Genomic DNA, 16,638 nt, shown 5'->3' with positions numbered 1-16,638 from the left:
CGTCTTCCCCCTTTCCTCTTTCCTCCCTGCCATCTTCTGCCATATTAAAAGGGTTATAAATTCACCAAGGTGGCAAGACCATTACTGAAATAACTTGACTGTTTCCCTTTTTATTTCTCGTGCACAATAAAACAGACACCCGCCTTACAAAAAAGAAAAGGATTTATTTGGACGACAATGCAGAATCGAGCTCATTTCATCAGTTGTATATGCTCAGTACACTGTAATTGTCTGAATAATTGACCTATGGAAGCAGACACGGTTTCATATACAGAACATGCTTTTTCCTTGTTACAGTGCAAGTTATTACGAAGGCGGGGAGCTCAGTTCTATTATCCTTATCACTATAACTCTAATTGGATTAAAGGGTAAATGGTGTAGGTGGATAGCCGCCCTGATTCCCTTGCCTTGTTTTGCGGAGGGGTCAGCATGACGTGACATGACTCATACTGTATTTCTGGGTTCCTTCCTACAGTTATTCTATTTCAAGAGCAGCTGGGATGTGTGGGATTTTTTTTCAGGCATTTCACTGGCTGTGTGTCAGGGAGACGGTAAGAGAAAGACGCGGGGAGAGGCGTCTCCAGAGATTCTATTAAGGCTGCTGTGTACTCTGGGATGACTGCCAGGTATACAGTTGACATAGTGGAAGACACGGGGAATAAAGGAGGGAAAGTGAATGAATGCTACAAACAATAGGAAAGAGCATAGTAATAATTGACTGGAACATAACTGTATATATAAATGAAATAGAATAATTGGTAAACGAAGCATTTGTGTTCTTATAATAGCATCTTAGCATCTAATTAGGTTTTCATGACTGAAGGATAAACTGTGAATTTATTTACTGCACATTTTATTAGGTTTATACGATTTTCCAAAATTGCTTTTGGTTAAATAACAAATAATAATGCCAGTGTTTTCCCATATTCAGATGGGATTTTGTTAGAGCAGCTTTCATCAATCAGGTTGTTATCTGATTTGGCACCTGGCATGATCAGTTGGTACAACACGCTGCCGACAACTCTGATAAATAAACCTGGAAGAACTACCCGTCCCATCTGCCCCTACATATGTCATCTGATGTAACTCACTGGGTTGGGAGCTTACACCTTACTGAGTCTGAATCAGCACATGCTTGTGTGCCAGGTGGCTATAACACGTTCATTCAGAGGCTAATGTATGAACGCTTCTATTAAAAGAGAATGCCGATTCATTAGATTTTACATCACGGATGCTTCAGTGTTTGAGTTAGTAAATGTACTGCACTCTTTATGGTACAGTTGAAATTCTTGGAAATAATAAGGATTTTACTTTTCACTTCAAGTCTTCAGCTTATGTACCTACAGATAAGACTTTCTCCTTAGCCAGTTACTGTGCTTTTAATTTTATTCTGTAAATTGTGCTTTCTGTATTTCAGTATAACGAGACTGAGAAGTCAGATAGCAGATAGTAATTTTTTCTTAGAATAGCAATGTTTTTTTAGTTCAGGTAATCTAGTCACATCAAGGTAGTGGAACAGTTGGCTATTTTTGTTCATCTTGTAAAGCAGTGTGTCTTCTAAAATGATTTCTCAAGACGTTACAGTGGAAGTCTGTACTTGGATCTCGCCATGATCCGCTGTTTTTAAAGCCATTGTGTATTTTTTATTGACAGTTACACAGTGCATGTGTTAATTTGGACACAGGAAAGTTGAGGAGCTGATCAAAAATTATGAACTGTGGGTTGCCCCAACTTCTGACTTAAGTTTCCTTTGAGATGGGTGAAACTTCATAACTTTGGATCCTTTGGTCTTCAAACAAACAAACTTAGCATGGTCAGTTATTGATATGTTTGAAGTATCTATTTGTGTTATAAAAGAGGCCTTTATGAAAAATGCTACAGTATGCAGATGGGAAATCCTCATTAAAAACCATATCACTTGTTCACTCAGTTTATCAATTGAATCAAGTCATGGTTTTCATTTAATATCCCCTTCAGGCGTATAAATGTGCGGTTTAGTGACTTTATAATGGTTATAATGTGTCATGTAATGTATGGTGCCCAAAGAGGGGTCTGTTATCATTGCTGCTGGACATCTGAAGGGCATTATTCTGCTTATACCATAGATACTTGTCAAATAAGAAACAATAAAAACGTTAAAACCCTTAATCAGTTTTATTAAATTTTATTAAATTTTATTTATAAACCATAACTTGGTATTCCTCATAGCACTTGAGGATTGAAATGTTCACTGCTCCAGTAAATGGGGCAAACGTATGGGATATTGTAAGTCTGCTAAGCGCATGGACTGTTATATAACATCAGGCTAGCAAGATACAAAGCCAATAACATTGCGTCCCATTGACATACAGTAGACATAATTTCTCAACAAGACTAGCTAGCTATCCCACAATGTCATTGTCCCCCAGCCAATTTGGAGATGTTCACAGACAAATGAAAGGCCGTGTGTACTGATGGCTTCAGCCTGAAGTAGTGAGCTGAATTGAATGTGAGATGATTACTTATGTCATATAAACCGTATCAATACAACCAGGGGGCCAGTGTGGCCAACTTTTTACAGTTGTCATCCTCTACTGTTCAGAGGATGAGGCACTCATGGACTGTACTCAGTGCTGTAAACGAGTCATTCATTTAAAAACGATGAGTTTCTGCTACCAACTGATCCAATCCAGCAGAGGTTTATAGATGAGACTAGTTATATTGTGTACACATTGCAATCTACAGTCAAGAGTTGCAATAAATTATAAAGAAAAAAGTCTTTGACTGTGTCCCTGTAGCTGTGGTTATGCACTTCAGATACAGGCTGGCCAGTGCATTAATTTAAAATGGTGAATAAACGTTTCCATTGAAACTTGTCAGATGTTCTATAGAAGGGAATTAATGGAAACCCTGCAGCCAATCCAAGACCAAGGTGTAATTATGAAACATCACGACAGAGTATTTAAACTTATGTCTTTCTGTCTCTTGATGTTATTTAGTATCATATATTACTATTCTAGCAACACAAGAATGTAATGTTTAGTTATCCTAAAGGAATGTCAGCTGATGTGATTCCTTTCAGGTAAATGCAGATATTCTTTTTGTTATATGTAATATATATTTTTATGTTCATGCACTGCTTTTCAATTATATCCCCATTTTCCACTTCACCTCGGGGGCTGGGGAAGAATCCATTATGTGTCCGTTCACACAAAGAGACTTCCATTTTCCTCCAGACTTTCAATACGTCTTAAGCTATGATGGCCTACACATCCTTATTTCTTTTCTGTATGGGAAATGGGGCCGATAAAAGTGCAGAGGAAATCCTTTCCCTTTTTCATTATTTATTTTCACAATACGTGCTCATTACTTATTATCTACAGTCCAGGCAGTTATTATTATATATATTTTTGAATAAACAAGAGATAACTGAAATCCCCCATCTCTTTCCGCAACCTTGGCCCAGACCTGGAGCTTTAGATAATGAATGCAATTAAGGGCTTGCTGCATTAAACCTGCTGGTAAACACTGGGTTTAGAGTTGCACAATATTAGACTTTGTCTGTTTTTAGGGCCGAAAAAGGAGAGATGGAGGACTCCATGAGGAAGAATGCATTTTGACAGAGGAAGCAAAAATTGTTTCCACACAGTTTTTAGAAAAAGGAACCGATTATCGCTGTAAAAGACCAAGTAAATTAATTATGAGTTACTCAAATTTAAAGGATTTAATCGGTTATTTCTCATTAGGAATGCATGGTGGTGAATTCATTAGTGATATCTGATAATTTTGCTGTGCAGTTTAGCTTCAGTACTGTCCTGTAACTAACGTTGTGATGAATGTCATTTGCCACTTTATGGACCCTTATCCTTATATATTATATATTACATATGCCTGCTGTCACCCAAAGAAAACTTTTTTTTTTCTTTTTTTTTTTTTCAACAAATGCAACATTAACTGTGCTCATGCAGGTGAAGATCATTAGTTTGGAAAATGTACCATGTTCACTTTTGGACTGTTTTTTGTATGAAAGCCCCCAAAGGTATCTATTCTATCTCCAAATCTGTGCCGCCACTGAAGGTTCGCACAAATCTTTAGTATATGACATGCCTCCTGCCCTCTTGACAGCAAATAACTTAACTTGTATGTGGACATTTTCAGAAGAAGACAAATAACACATCAGTTTAAGCCTCAGGCTCTGCAGACCAAGCTAAACCATCACAGTTGGAAAGCAGCAGGAAAGCAAAGTTTGTGTTTTTGAGATTGCAATGCCGCTTTAGAAAGGTGCGTGAAGTCGATATGGCTGACATGTGACTGTAGTGGCATACTGAAAGGCCATTTTATCTGCCATGGGTGGAAACAGTCCTGTGGCATTTTGCTAATCTGTTTTCATTTTCTAATTTCCTGAGTGTACCAACAAGGTCTCCCAAGAGTGAGCACTTGTCAATCACAGTGTGGAAATATTGTGCTACGCTGGAGTCCGGCAGCAATGCTGTAATGCTCTGACATGCACAATAGACAGTTTTAATTGCTTGTGAAAATAATTTCTTGGTGGGTTGAATCCTCCTTCAGTAGCCACATTTCTTCTTTCCATTCCATTCTGTTAACTACTCCAAATGATTTACACTGTAACATACACGTGTCATATGTTGTTCAAATTTAATAATGTGTTTTATGGTAGAATTGACAAAAATTATTTTCTTGCCATGTGAAACACACTGACAGCGGGTTGTTCCTTAGTTATTTAATAGTGGTGTCATAGTGGCTTAAATGTCGTGTTAAGTCCGAGCCGTTGACGTCTCAAAATGTGCACATATGCCTTCTCCTTAAGACACTCATGTACAAATCCAAGTTAAAAGAACTGCCATGTAACCCAAGACATATGAGGAAGTGATAATGGGCCAGCACTAGATTATGACAGCACTCTGAAACCTCTCCCCTAACAAGAATTGTAGTGCCGGCTGGTAGCAGTTGGACCTTATTAAAATAAGAGGTTGTAGCTATGAATTCTATGTGTCAGAAGGGTGCTGGGAGTTGTAACCGTTAAGCTGTCCTAAATCACGGCACAGTTGGCCAACTTACTACCTGCCGTGAGCCGTTTGGTGGAGACTGATGCATAAAGGATTGATGGGAAGGTTTTAACAGGAACTATAACAGTTGTTCAGAATCATTAGATGCATAAACTCATCAGTTTGTTATCAGTAGTAGAGGTGGACATTTGTCAACCAAAAGGATTCTTTGTCGTAAGCTTTTAGATGCCAGACAGTACACAGTGTAATACATAAACTTGGTGGTTATAAATAGCTGAAACCATATGTTGCCACCAAGTCTCGCTGTCCCTCTGATTCCCAAAAAAGATTTTTAAATTTAAATACGCTGCTGTAAAAGGTATAATCTTGAAATAAAATAGCACTGAACTGATTTATCTTTGCACTTTTATAACATTGTCAGACTCACAATGGGCAGTAAAATAGTATCAGAATTAATGCAGCTGAACCACAACTATGTCTCTTTTATTGCACACATTCTTCTTGTCAAAAGCTGGCACCTACAGTATGTTAACTCCACCACACAGCTCAATTGCTGACAGTTTGATTCAAGTAGGTCTGTCTAGAACTACCCAAGACATATTTTAAGGTTTGTGTTGGGTCAGTGTTACGGTAAGAGGCTGTACTATCTAGTGAAGCGGGTATATCATTTAGTATAGCAAAGTAAGTGAGATGTATAGTCTGTGAGATTTCAGATACTCTCTGCTTTTTCTAATCTTCAGCTGTTATACTAGTAGCAGCGATGTGCAGTAAATGTGAACCTTTTATTTACACCTCGACACACAACTAGTGACAAGTGATTTATATACAAAGTGAAGAGCTGCTTCAGGGTGAACCCAGGCCAAAACGACAAACAAACACCAGCTACCTTGTTCCCAAACTACTAACTAAACCCTACGTGCAACAGAAGAAACAAAAAGACATTTAATAAACCTTGCTCCATAATCTAACAAAAACAGGAGAAAACGGTGACGGAAAGCAAACGGCAGTTGACCCCCACTGCTTCGTACGATTTCTCAACAGAATTATTTACAAACTTGCAACGAAACAACCAACTGGCTAACACTATGAAACACACTCAACTAACAAGATCAAAGTTACAAAGTAGACAAAGTTCAGCACATCACGACCCTCCTGGCCGTTGACAGATCGGACTTGTCAAATGGACGAGCCCTCGAAGCAGCCAATCCTGGGGGTCTGCATCACCGGCGTAATCTGCCAATCGGCATCTGAGGCGAGAAACCGGCACTTGTTAAAGGTCCTCAAAATAGCAAGAGGTCTTACTCGTGCGCTAAAAAAACTGTTACCATGCGAGTAGCACACAGCTGTTTGTAACACAGCCAATCCACTGGACAAACAAGTCTGGTGAGCTAATATCATTGAATTTCTCACATTGTTGTCCAGTTCACACTGAGGCAGTTTATCAGACTTTGTGCAGATCCTTTCAGAGCCACAACCTTGCTGTCCTTACCAGACTATACCAGCTATGACTTTGTGGCTGATACCCTGCGGATCAGGCGGCGTCCTGTGACAAGCTACTGTAATCTATGGGCGTGTTTTAGGTGTTCTGAGAGTCACTCCTGTTATGCCCCTCTGCTCCTCCACTGGCTGTGCAAGTGTGTTCGGCTTGTGCTTAATCACCTTAACCAGCCACACCTGAGAAGACCGAATAAAGGGCCTTGTTGAAGAAGCCTAGGAGGATCACTTCAGCTTCTGAGCCTCATTATGTATATTTGTATATTATATATATTTTTTTAATTAAATAAACCCTTATTTTTCTAACTCCATCATTTGTTTCCACTTTATGTTGCGCTTCTCGAGCCAGGTCGTAACACTCCTAAGTTTTCTTAACTCTATAGCTAGACTCACTGACTGCTTGCTATCTTTCAAAGCTCTGGAGACTGTGGACTGTCTTCTGCAGGCTACTATGTCTGGTTCGTTGATCTGATTGGTTGAGGATAGCCTCTCATGGAGGGCAATAGGTTTATTAGATCACCTTCCAGGTATTTTTTTTAAGTGCCTGTCCCTTTCCAAATGGTTTCCATGGGTGATTTCCCAGATGATTCTATATAACACACCATATGGTGCATCAGTTTGTTTGTTGTCCCCAAGACTTGAAAACATAATTTGATATGTATATATCTAAGCTTAGTATTTTCTTGGTGACCATTAAAAGGACATTCTTGCATCACTACAACTTACCTTTCCTAGTGAAAAGCTACTTCAGAGGCCAGTTATAAATTGTCAAATTGAGTAATTTTGTAGAATAAAAACCTAAGTAAAAAGCCCATCTGTGTTTAAAATCAAAGTTTGATTATCTTTGTGTAGAACATAAGCCTGTAGACTAGATGATCATTGTGGTTTAGAAATATTTCATATAAATACAGTGCTCTGATATATCTGTGAATATTAAATTCTGCATGTGGGTACTCATAAGCCTATTTGCCAAAGGGCAGACAGAGGAAGATCTGCAGGTGGGCTAAATAAAAGCCATATTATTGGTGACCAAAAAACAATCAAATTAAAGCAAATGACACCTTTTCAGAAAGCCAGCGAGGGGTCTGTCAGCCTGATGGAATCCTCATTTCTCTGGACCATTTGGCAGAGAGACGCACCCCTCTTCTCCTCGTTCTGCCTTAATGGCCACGCTGACAGTGACATGATATTCCACATAAAAGGAGCCAAGAGGAGCGAGACGGGGTGCAAAACTTCCATTAACGTGATCAGAAGTTGTGTTGCTTCAAGGCCTTGACAGGGTTGCCCATTATCGCCTTGTCTGTTTTTCCCAGTTTAAAGTGTGCTAATGCTGTTGCTGAGATTCAGTGTTTAAGTGTGCAGTGAATTTTGCTCTGAGGTGTGTGTGATTTTTGTATGTAAAAAAAAAAAATAAATAAATGAGTGTTGTCTCCAAACCATTTAGACCGTAGCGACTACAGTAGTGATAATGAAACTGGATCTCCTGTCTTAGTTTGAGTGTATTTTCTTGTTATCCTTCGGAAAAAGAAAAGAGAAAGGAGGTTTAAAGGTTTAAAGGGTCCTTTTTTCCCGCCACATTCAAAGGATGGGTTTGCAATTACGAATGTTACATTTCTTTATCTAGATGTTGTATTTTCAAATGAATTTCAGAAGTGCCTACATTGTGATACTTTGCATAAAAACATGCAAGATTGTGTGTATCCAAGTGTACTAGATGCTCTGTAAACACCCCAGCTCCTCCCCTCGGCCTCGTTCCGTCAGCACAACTTCAGCAGGCTAATTATAGCCGTCAATCACTGCTGTCTCCCCACCGTTTTTTTTTTTACCCAGCAGCCCCTTTGTGCCCTTGCCCGCTGCCGCCCACGCTGCTCAGAGCCAGATTAGCTATAGCCAGGCGCAATGAGTTGAGCTGCATATGAGAGACGATGTGAAAAGAAGGAGAAGGGGATTCAAGAGCTGTTGATGGGCTCACTGCTTGCTTTGATGGAGATGGTTGTCTGACTCCTGTTTGGCGCACTGATGATATTCTGTTGAGCCTGACTACATTAACGTCAGGTACACAGTCCCTTAACTGTAAGGCTACAGGCAGAAAAAGTTCTGGCAATACAAGTATACTTAAATCAACTTGTTTTTGGCACTTTGTCTCATCAGTCTCTTATTCCACTTGGACAGTTTGACTTAAACATAAATTGAAACATAGTGGCTCATCTGAAGTATGAAATAATGTGTTTTATGTGGTTTACTTCACCGCTAATATTACTTGATATTATTCAAACAATATATCAAGTTAAATATCTCAAACTAAAACATGGATTAATTACTAAGCATTAGTAATTAAACAGGGGCAGCGGAATTAGATAATCACTTTCTGATGTTATGGGACTCCTTATTACTACTATTAATACTTACTTGCCTCCTTAAATCTCCTCCCTCTCACTCCAGTCTGTTTGTTCTCTGGTCATTACATTTACAACACCTGGGGGGCAGTGTTGTCTTTCCTTGTCTGTAGTTGAGACTACTAATGCAGTGATGTACAAGGATGTGGCTGGATTTCATCCCCCTGTTACCATTTCGTTGCCCCTCACTGATGTAATGAGGGAATTAGTCAGTTGTCCCCTACATCCTGACATCCCACCACCTCAACATTTTTTAGAATATGTAGGTGAGATGTGATATCAGACAGAAGGAGGTTGGACAAAGTACATTCATGCATGTACTTAAAATGTGGACCCACAAAGCATGAGCATAAATAAATAATTGTATCTTGTGTTTTAAATTAAATATGCAGGTTTATTTTGAGGGTTCAAGACCAAATTTAAAACCAGAGAGAGGCAAATGCTAGAAAACTTTAGAAAACAACATTGTAGACCTCTGGAGGAAACCAGGAAGTTGGAGATTGTGTTCAAAAGACTTTCTGAAAAGTTAAAGACAATCGAGTCGGTGTTTGTCTGTGTGTGTGTTCACGTCATTTGAGCAATGAATGACTTCAGTCATAACTTTCCCTAGAGAGAGCAAGATGAAGGTCCAAGAACTGTCACTCCATCTTTAATCATAGCAGCAACCATTATGACTGCTGGAACAGAACTGATCTGAAAACAGCAGCTTGCTATCTGCACCCTGCAGTGGCTCCACTGTGGATACCATTACATGATAAACACCTTTCACTATCAGAAGCCAGGCGCAGTGCAGTACTCGGAGACCAAGAAAGTTGGACTCAGAAATAGCAACAGTAAAGTTGTTGGACTGATTCGTTTACTCATATGTGGACTGCATTTGTTTTTTTTTTGATCATTCACAGATCTAAGTACAAACACTGAGCATACAGCAATCACACATTGCACTCTTTACATATCGCTTACGTAGTTTTAGGGCTGCAACTTTATGTCAACATAGATAACATTGGTTATGGAAATACGTTGATTTGCGTGGAATATACCAATTCATGGCAATGTTGACATCTATCTCCAATTATGCCGGCACCTGCTGCCAGTATTGCAGAAAATGAAAGATATAGCCCAAATCCAAACGTCAAAAGTTTGGGTATTCTTTAAATGAAGGCCTAATAACTTGCACACATTGTAAAAATAAAACTGCCTAGTGCTGTAGCATAGTGGGTACCTAAGCAGTGAAGATTCACCAGCTTTCCAGCGTCAAAACAATGAGACAGCAGGATCTCAGTATTTGAACTATTAGTGCGAATTTTGTCTTATTATTGGTTGGGGGTGAGTACCTCAGGAATTGTCATCCTTATCTCTTCTTTTTTAGGAATGAACTCGCCAAAAACAACCAAGACCAGTTGCTAACGACTAGTATGGCAACTATTCTTTCCAGTGCATTACAAAGTTGTAAGCAGCTGGTTTCTGCAAATACGGATCTGTGTGACTAAACATACATTCCCATTAACATTATGCCTGAAAGATAAATAGGACAGATGTATTTCAAGTTAAAATCAGCAAAAATCATTCTCAACACATTTACTAATTAAGTAATATAATTAGTTCAAATGTATGTATTAAAATTATGATAGTTACTTGTATTGACCTTGAAGTGTTTTGGATGAGCAGTTGTCATAGTTTGGATAAAAGTTATTTTCTCTTATGCTTTCCATACAGGACAGACTGGCAACTGTAAGAGGCCCCAGGCCATTACGGGGCCCACAAAGGCTAATGCAGTTAACACGCAAAATGTCTTAATATGTGTCAACCACAGTGATTGTAAACCCCACCCTCTAATGGGTAACTATCAGCATCTCATTATTATATATATCTCTATTGAGTTTATGTCAAAGCACGCAACTAATAAGTCAATTTTCCTCGTGATCATATAGCAGTGCTTAGGGCTGAACGATTTGGGAAAATAATCTAATTGTGATTTTTTTCCCCCAGTATTGCGATTTAATATGCGATTTTTTATTTATTTTTTTTATTTTATCCTCTTTTTTTCCCAACAAAACATAATGAATTATCTGAATATGAACAACACAATATTAGATACATTTAGTGTTAAATGTTATTTCCCATAGGCTGGGCCTATTTGTTAGAATTAAATTAAAAGATGTATGACTTGAAATAAATGACATTTTTATTTAACTGCTCATTACAGAAACATTTGTGGCTTTGTCACTGTGCATTTAAATGGAAACTACTGTTTTTTACAACCTGGACCTTATTTCTAGTATAAAATATCATCGTTTACTCACCAATATCACTTTTGTTTCATTCGCACTTGTTCAGGAAATAATTAGATCAGCGTATATCCATATAGCGGGAGTGGTCAAGGCATCGAAACGCAGCCTCTAAATAACGCATTATCTGCAGCGAAAATCGTTCATTTCACCAATATTTTGTTATGATACGCTAGTGCTATTCCCCGTTGAGTCCGGAGTTACGTGTTAACATCATCCCGGATGATGTCATCTCTGAGCGGCGCGCGCACCCGCGACCGTCGGCTTGTTTACCAGTAATTTGCTACGATAAGGTTAGTCCACAACCTCAAAGTCGGACAAATATTCAGCCATGTTGCAAAAAACTAGCAGTAGCAAATTACAGGTAAACAAGCCGACCGTCGCGGGTGCGCGCGCCGCTCAGAGACATCGTCCAGGTCAGAAGCTTATCATCCGCGTCGCTCGCGTCACGTGACCACCTTGTAATCGCGCAAGTTGCGGTTAGAAAATCGCGTTTTATCATGTCGCGATATTATCGCAAATGCAATTAATCGTTCAGCCCCAGCAGCGCTTGGCTCAGTTTGTCTGCTCTGGTTCCCAGGTGACTGCAGTAATGTGAGCTACCTTTTGCACGGCCGTGCTCAAGCTAATTACTGTCTGAGATGGTATTGCTCCGAAATTAATGTTGCTATGGTACGGATGGTTTTTGTGAAAGACCAAGGCCTAGCAACGTTGGTGAGGTCAGCTATGTCCTGCCAGGTGTGTTGCTCAGTGTAAGTTGTTTGAATGAGCGGTTCTCAAGCAAGCCACAATTGATCCATAAAGAACAGGCACTTTTTGAAGGAGCACTTAACTAGTGTTGCAAAAAGGACAAATCTAATGATGAAAGGATACGCATCTTGTAGGGCAACAGCTACAATCCACGAGATGTTTTAGCCTCAAATGAACCAAGCAATTTCCAAATATGGTTTAGACCCTGACCATGCATATTTTGTTACTCCATGAAAGAAACCATCGCTTAAGCGTGATTGGTTTTTCAACTTTGCCCACCATGCAGGCCATTTTATTTTTCTGACTGGTCGAGATCGCAGCAGGAACAAGACCTTGTGCAAATGAATAGAGGCAAATGTCAGTGATGTGTTGCTTACCTGCTGGGCAAACAACTTCCACCATCAGCAATTCTGCATGGCCCTACTTGTACCTACTGTGAAATTAACTATGCATTCAGTTTCTATCAGACAAGAAAATGATCCCCACAGTTGATGTGTTTTGATTGCAGAAAAGTTGCAAAGGTGTGCAAAGGTGTAAACTATTGAAGAGAAAGGAAGGCTTCTGTCCAACATAGTAACCATTCTCTGCTTGATGAACACAATACATCAGAGTCAGCTTTCGTATATTATCAAATCTTTGTATGACCATTGTGATTCACAGCCAGGGTTTGTTCTACCTCCCATAGTTAGCAGCAAGTTATTCAGTCCTACTCTGTGTTGCCTGCAGCCAAACGCATTCTGTGTTTGTGTTCTTTGTGGCCTGCATGCCCTTTTAATGTAATGAGGATGTCACCATTTTGCAAATATTTTACACAGTGCCTTGGCAGTTTTATGCATGTTTGTGTAAGATCAGATGACCATACCAAACAGAAATCTATTCTCTACTCAAAATCTTGCAAATGAAACACTGCTCCCTTGTAGGGTGGGGCAATGTTCATCGACGAGACGATGAACGCATCGCGTCAATCAGCGCCGAAGTCTGTCATTGAGGAACAGATGGTTTAAAAGTCTAAAAGAATTTCCCCCATTGGGTTTGATCCACTGGGCAGTCAGGTAGGCAGACGTACTGATATTCAGGAAAGATACCACAGTGTTGTCTAACAGACAGGCTTGTGTGGCACTTTTATGGATCTGCTGGCTAATGAAGGAGTCAGGGTTGAGCCCCTGAAGGCAAAGCAGCGGTTTTACCCAGATGAACATAAAAAAGTTCACCCTCAGGCTGTGTACTGTTGCAAAAAGTGACATTTTTTTTCTGAAGGTTTGTGCTTTGCCTTTTTTTTTTAACATCCCTCTCTCCTTTCTCTGTCTTTGTGTCGCTTTTTTTTCTTTGTGTCCCTCTTGCAGGCTCTAGTGAACACAAACAGCTTTTGCCAAGGGATTTGTGGATGTGTATGAATCGAGACTGAGACTTGGGAGCATTGGGCGTGCCTTTTGTTAATAGAATACGCATGGTTGGGTTTCCCTGGGGCTGTTAGTGATGAGAGGAGAATGAAAATGTTAATGTTTGTTGAGCTGTCGTGGGTGCTCAAAGATCTCCTCAGTTTACTTACTTACGTACCCTACACCAGTCCAGGAGGAAGAGTGACTTGCTTTAGAGGGAGAATACCTGCATTTCATTCCACATTTAATAGGTTCAACTGCAAAACTAAATCAAGCCATCCCATTATAATTAAGAGAGTGCAGTAATATAATGGTTACTATGTATATGTTATCAGTTCTTCTGTACAGATGTAGGAAAGCAACTTTATTTACTCCAGAGGTGGTTGGACGAGTGTAGATACTTCTTTTCAGAAATACCATTTCACAGTCAGTTACCCACAACTTGGACCTGAGTGGCTTCACTGGAGCAGTTGAGGAATAGGTGCATTTGGTCGGGGCATTTCCACTGTATTTTCTTAGCAAAGGGAGCGTATTAGCGGGTCAGTCTATTTTCACCAAGTTATCCATTATGATCAAATGTCCAGGCTTTTCTTGTCTCAACCTCTATGGAAAACACTTCCACAGACACACACTACACTCCGAGGCGTCAGAAGTTTACTTTTTAAGACCCGGATCTATTACACTGTACAATGCAACATGTTACTGGCGTTGAATATATTGTTTTACTTGGAGAACATTCACAGCAGTCCTGTCCCCAGATGAATTCGGCTTATTGGAAACATTGGGCCGTGCCTTATTTATTTATTTTTTTTTTTTTTACATCTCAACAGATCTAACAGCTGGAGATAGATTGTGTGTTTTGTTGCGTTCACGCAAGTCTAAGCAACCCGATTGCATGCAAACAAGCCATGTTTCCCTCTAGGCTTGGATGTGTCTTGGCTGTCTTGAACTTGAATGTGAAAGTGTTTCTTAAACAAGGGAGTTGATTACATGTTGGTTTGTTACTGCCAATCATACCAGGCCTCTGACCTTGAATGACAATCAGATGTGCAGTGATAGGTTTGAGGTCCCCTGATTCACAGTGTTTTACACATAATCAAAATTGACTATGGCTGATATCCAATATCCAATTCCTCAGTATTTAGTACTTGCTGTAAATAAACATGTCACATCAGGAAGATATCATTACTTTCACCCACATTCGCTGGGTAGCGTGGTAAACAGGCTGGCCACTGTTTAATGACCATGTCGGGCAAACAAAAAACAGGACAAGGCTAACACTCGTGCACAGGGGCTGATTTATTATGTTGGTTGTTTACTTGAACTTATTTAGTTTCTGACAGCTACAAAGATACGACAAGGGGAGACGCTGTGATGTGACCGGCATACAGTCTGAGACCCATATTACACACTGTTCCAAAGGTCGGGGGTAACCACTATATATCGCTGTGTTTTTGATGAGTAGACAGATAAACAAAGTGGCAGACTTGTTTAAGAATGTTATACTCTGAGGTTAGCCACATATATCCTTTCCAGAGGGCAAGTTGCTGTCACTGGATCCTCTCTGCGAATAATCCAGACCTAAATTGGAGTCAGAATCCCAAGGTTTCAACCGTAGTGCCAATAGTTCAATCCACCATAAAAATCATTTTATCCAACACAGAAGCACATGGACGTGTATTTTGTAACGCACTACCCCGTCACTTTCATCCAGCTGTCTTCGCTCCTGTTCTCCAGTTAAGCCTCCTTACCAAATCTTTAATGCATACATGGTAGAAAGAGGTTTTGTGTGGTTTCTCTAACTCCTCCTTTCCTCCAGCAAGTGTCAGAGGCAGTTCATTTTGGCGCGGCAGAAATGGGATAAAGTATTTCAGCAAATATCCGTCCTGACAGTCCATAGATCAGGGAGGGAGGGAGCACTTCAATGCGTGTTCACCAGAGTGAGCGGCAGTGTCACAAAGGACGTTTTCCATGCTCCCTCCTCTTCTCACCTCAATTTATTATTGTTGGACAGGTTTTTGTATCACTAAGTGTCCTAAAATGTAACGGTGTAGGTTTTCTAAGAATTTTATAGAAAATTGCATTTAGTTTTTTTCCCCTAAGCTTATATTTTATATTTAGAACCAGACCTTTACCTTAGAAACATCACAAAATTTACACCACTGTCCCCTTTTAGCAGCTTACAGGGCACCTTTGCAGGTAGTTTTGCTACCTTTGCAGCAAAATGATTGACCTCAGTCAGCATGAATCTGTTTTGGCACATTTGGCAATTCTCAACCATTTGTTTTATGGCTGATGCAGTGCACTAATTCTACTTTGTCTTATCCAATGAAAGCAGGTCAGTGTTTCGGCACCACAATCCGTGATCCTTCTTCAGTGAACACACCACTACCTTCTAATATTTCAAATTAAGCAGAACTTGAGGTTAGCCTCAAAATATCTTTATTAGTTTTACGCCACAGGCAACAACAAAACGATTGAAGGGTAATAAGTATTTACAATCTTGAGCATTCATTCCTTTTAAAGCCTTTCTTGTCAGTGGTCTTTGCCTTCAGTGTAGGTGGTCTACTTGTGACTTTGGTTGCAAAGGAATTTTTTGGTCATCTCTATGTATAAATTGGCATGCGGTAATCGGTTTGTGTTGTCTGGGATTTTAAGCAATGTTTTAAACCTCCAGTGGCATATTTCTGAGGAATAGCATCAGTGTAGCAGCTGCGGTTTGCACAATATCAAGATTGAACAGGATTTTATCCAATAATAACTTTCCAGCATTTGTAAGATGTCTTATAAATGTGTTTTTTTTTTTTTGTTTTTTTTTTGTTGTTTTGTTAAAAGAACACACTTAAAGTCTGCAGGCGGTCGAACAGTCAGACTATGAAATGCCAAATACATCTGACCTGCTGACCACATACACTCATGGCAGCTTCCAAACCTCAAGGCATGTTTGCCAGACAAACCTCAGGAACAACTTGTCTACTCTCTAATGACCGGACAGACCTGTTATTTATCATATATTCAAGCAGTTCTCACGATGAGTGTTCTGTTTTGTGTGTGTTTTTGTAAAGTGGTAAAATGTCTCCAACTTTACAGTTCAAGCATAGTGTTTTTGACATGAAAAGCCAATACACATGATACATGATCTCTGTGCTGTCTCCCCCCCCCCTGTTGATCTGGGGGAGATGTTGACGCTTGAGACAAGGTGGTATCTGATGGCCTGACCACTCCAAGTGATCAATAGGGGATGGTGCTGTGTGATAACAAATGATGGTCATGGGGCACTCATTCAACAAAATGAAAACCCATTCTCCAGCTCTGAAACGACAGA

Source organism: Chelon labrosus (assembly GCF_963514085.1).
Source record: "Chelon labrosus genome assembly, chromosome: 1".
Lineage (NCBI taxonomy): Eukaryota > Metazoa > Chordata > Actinopteri > Mugiliformes > Mugilidae > Chelon > Chelon labrosus.
This window is presented reverse-complemented; position numbering follows the sequence as displayed.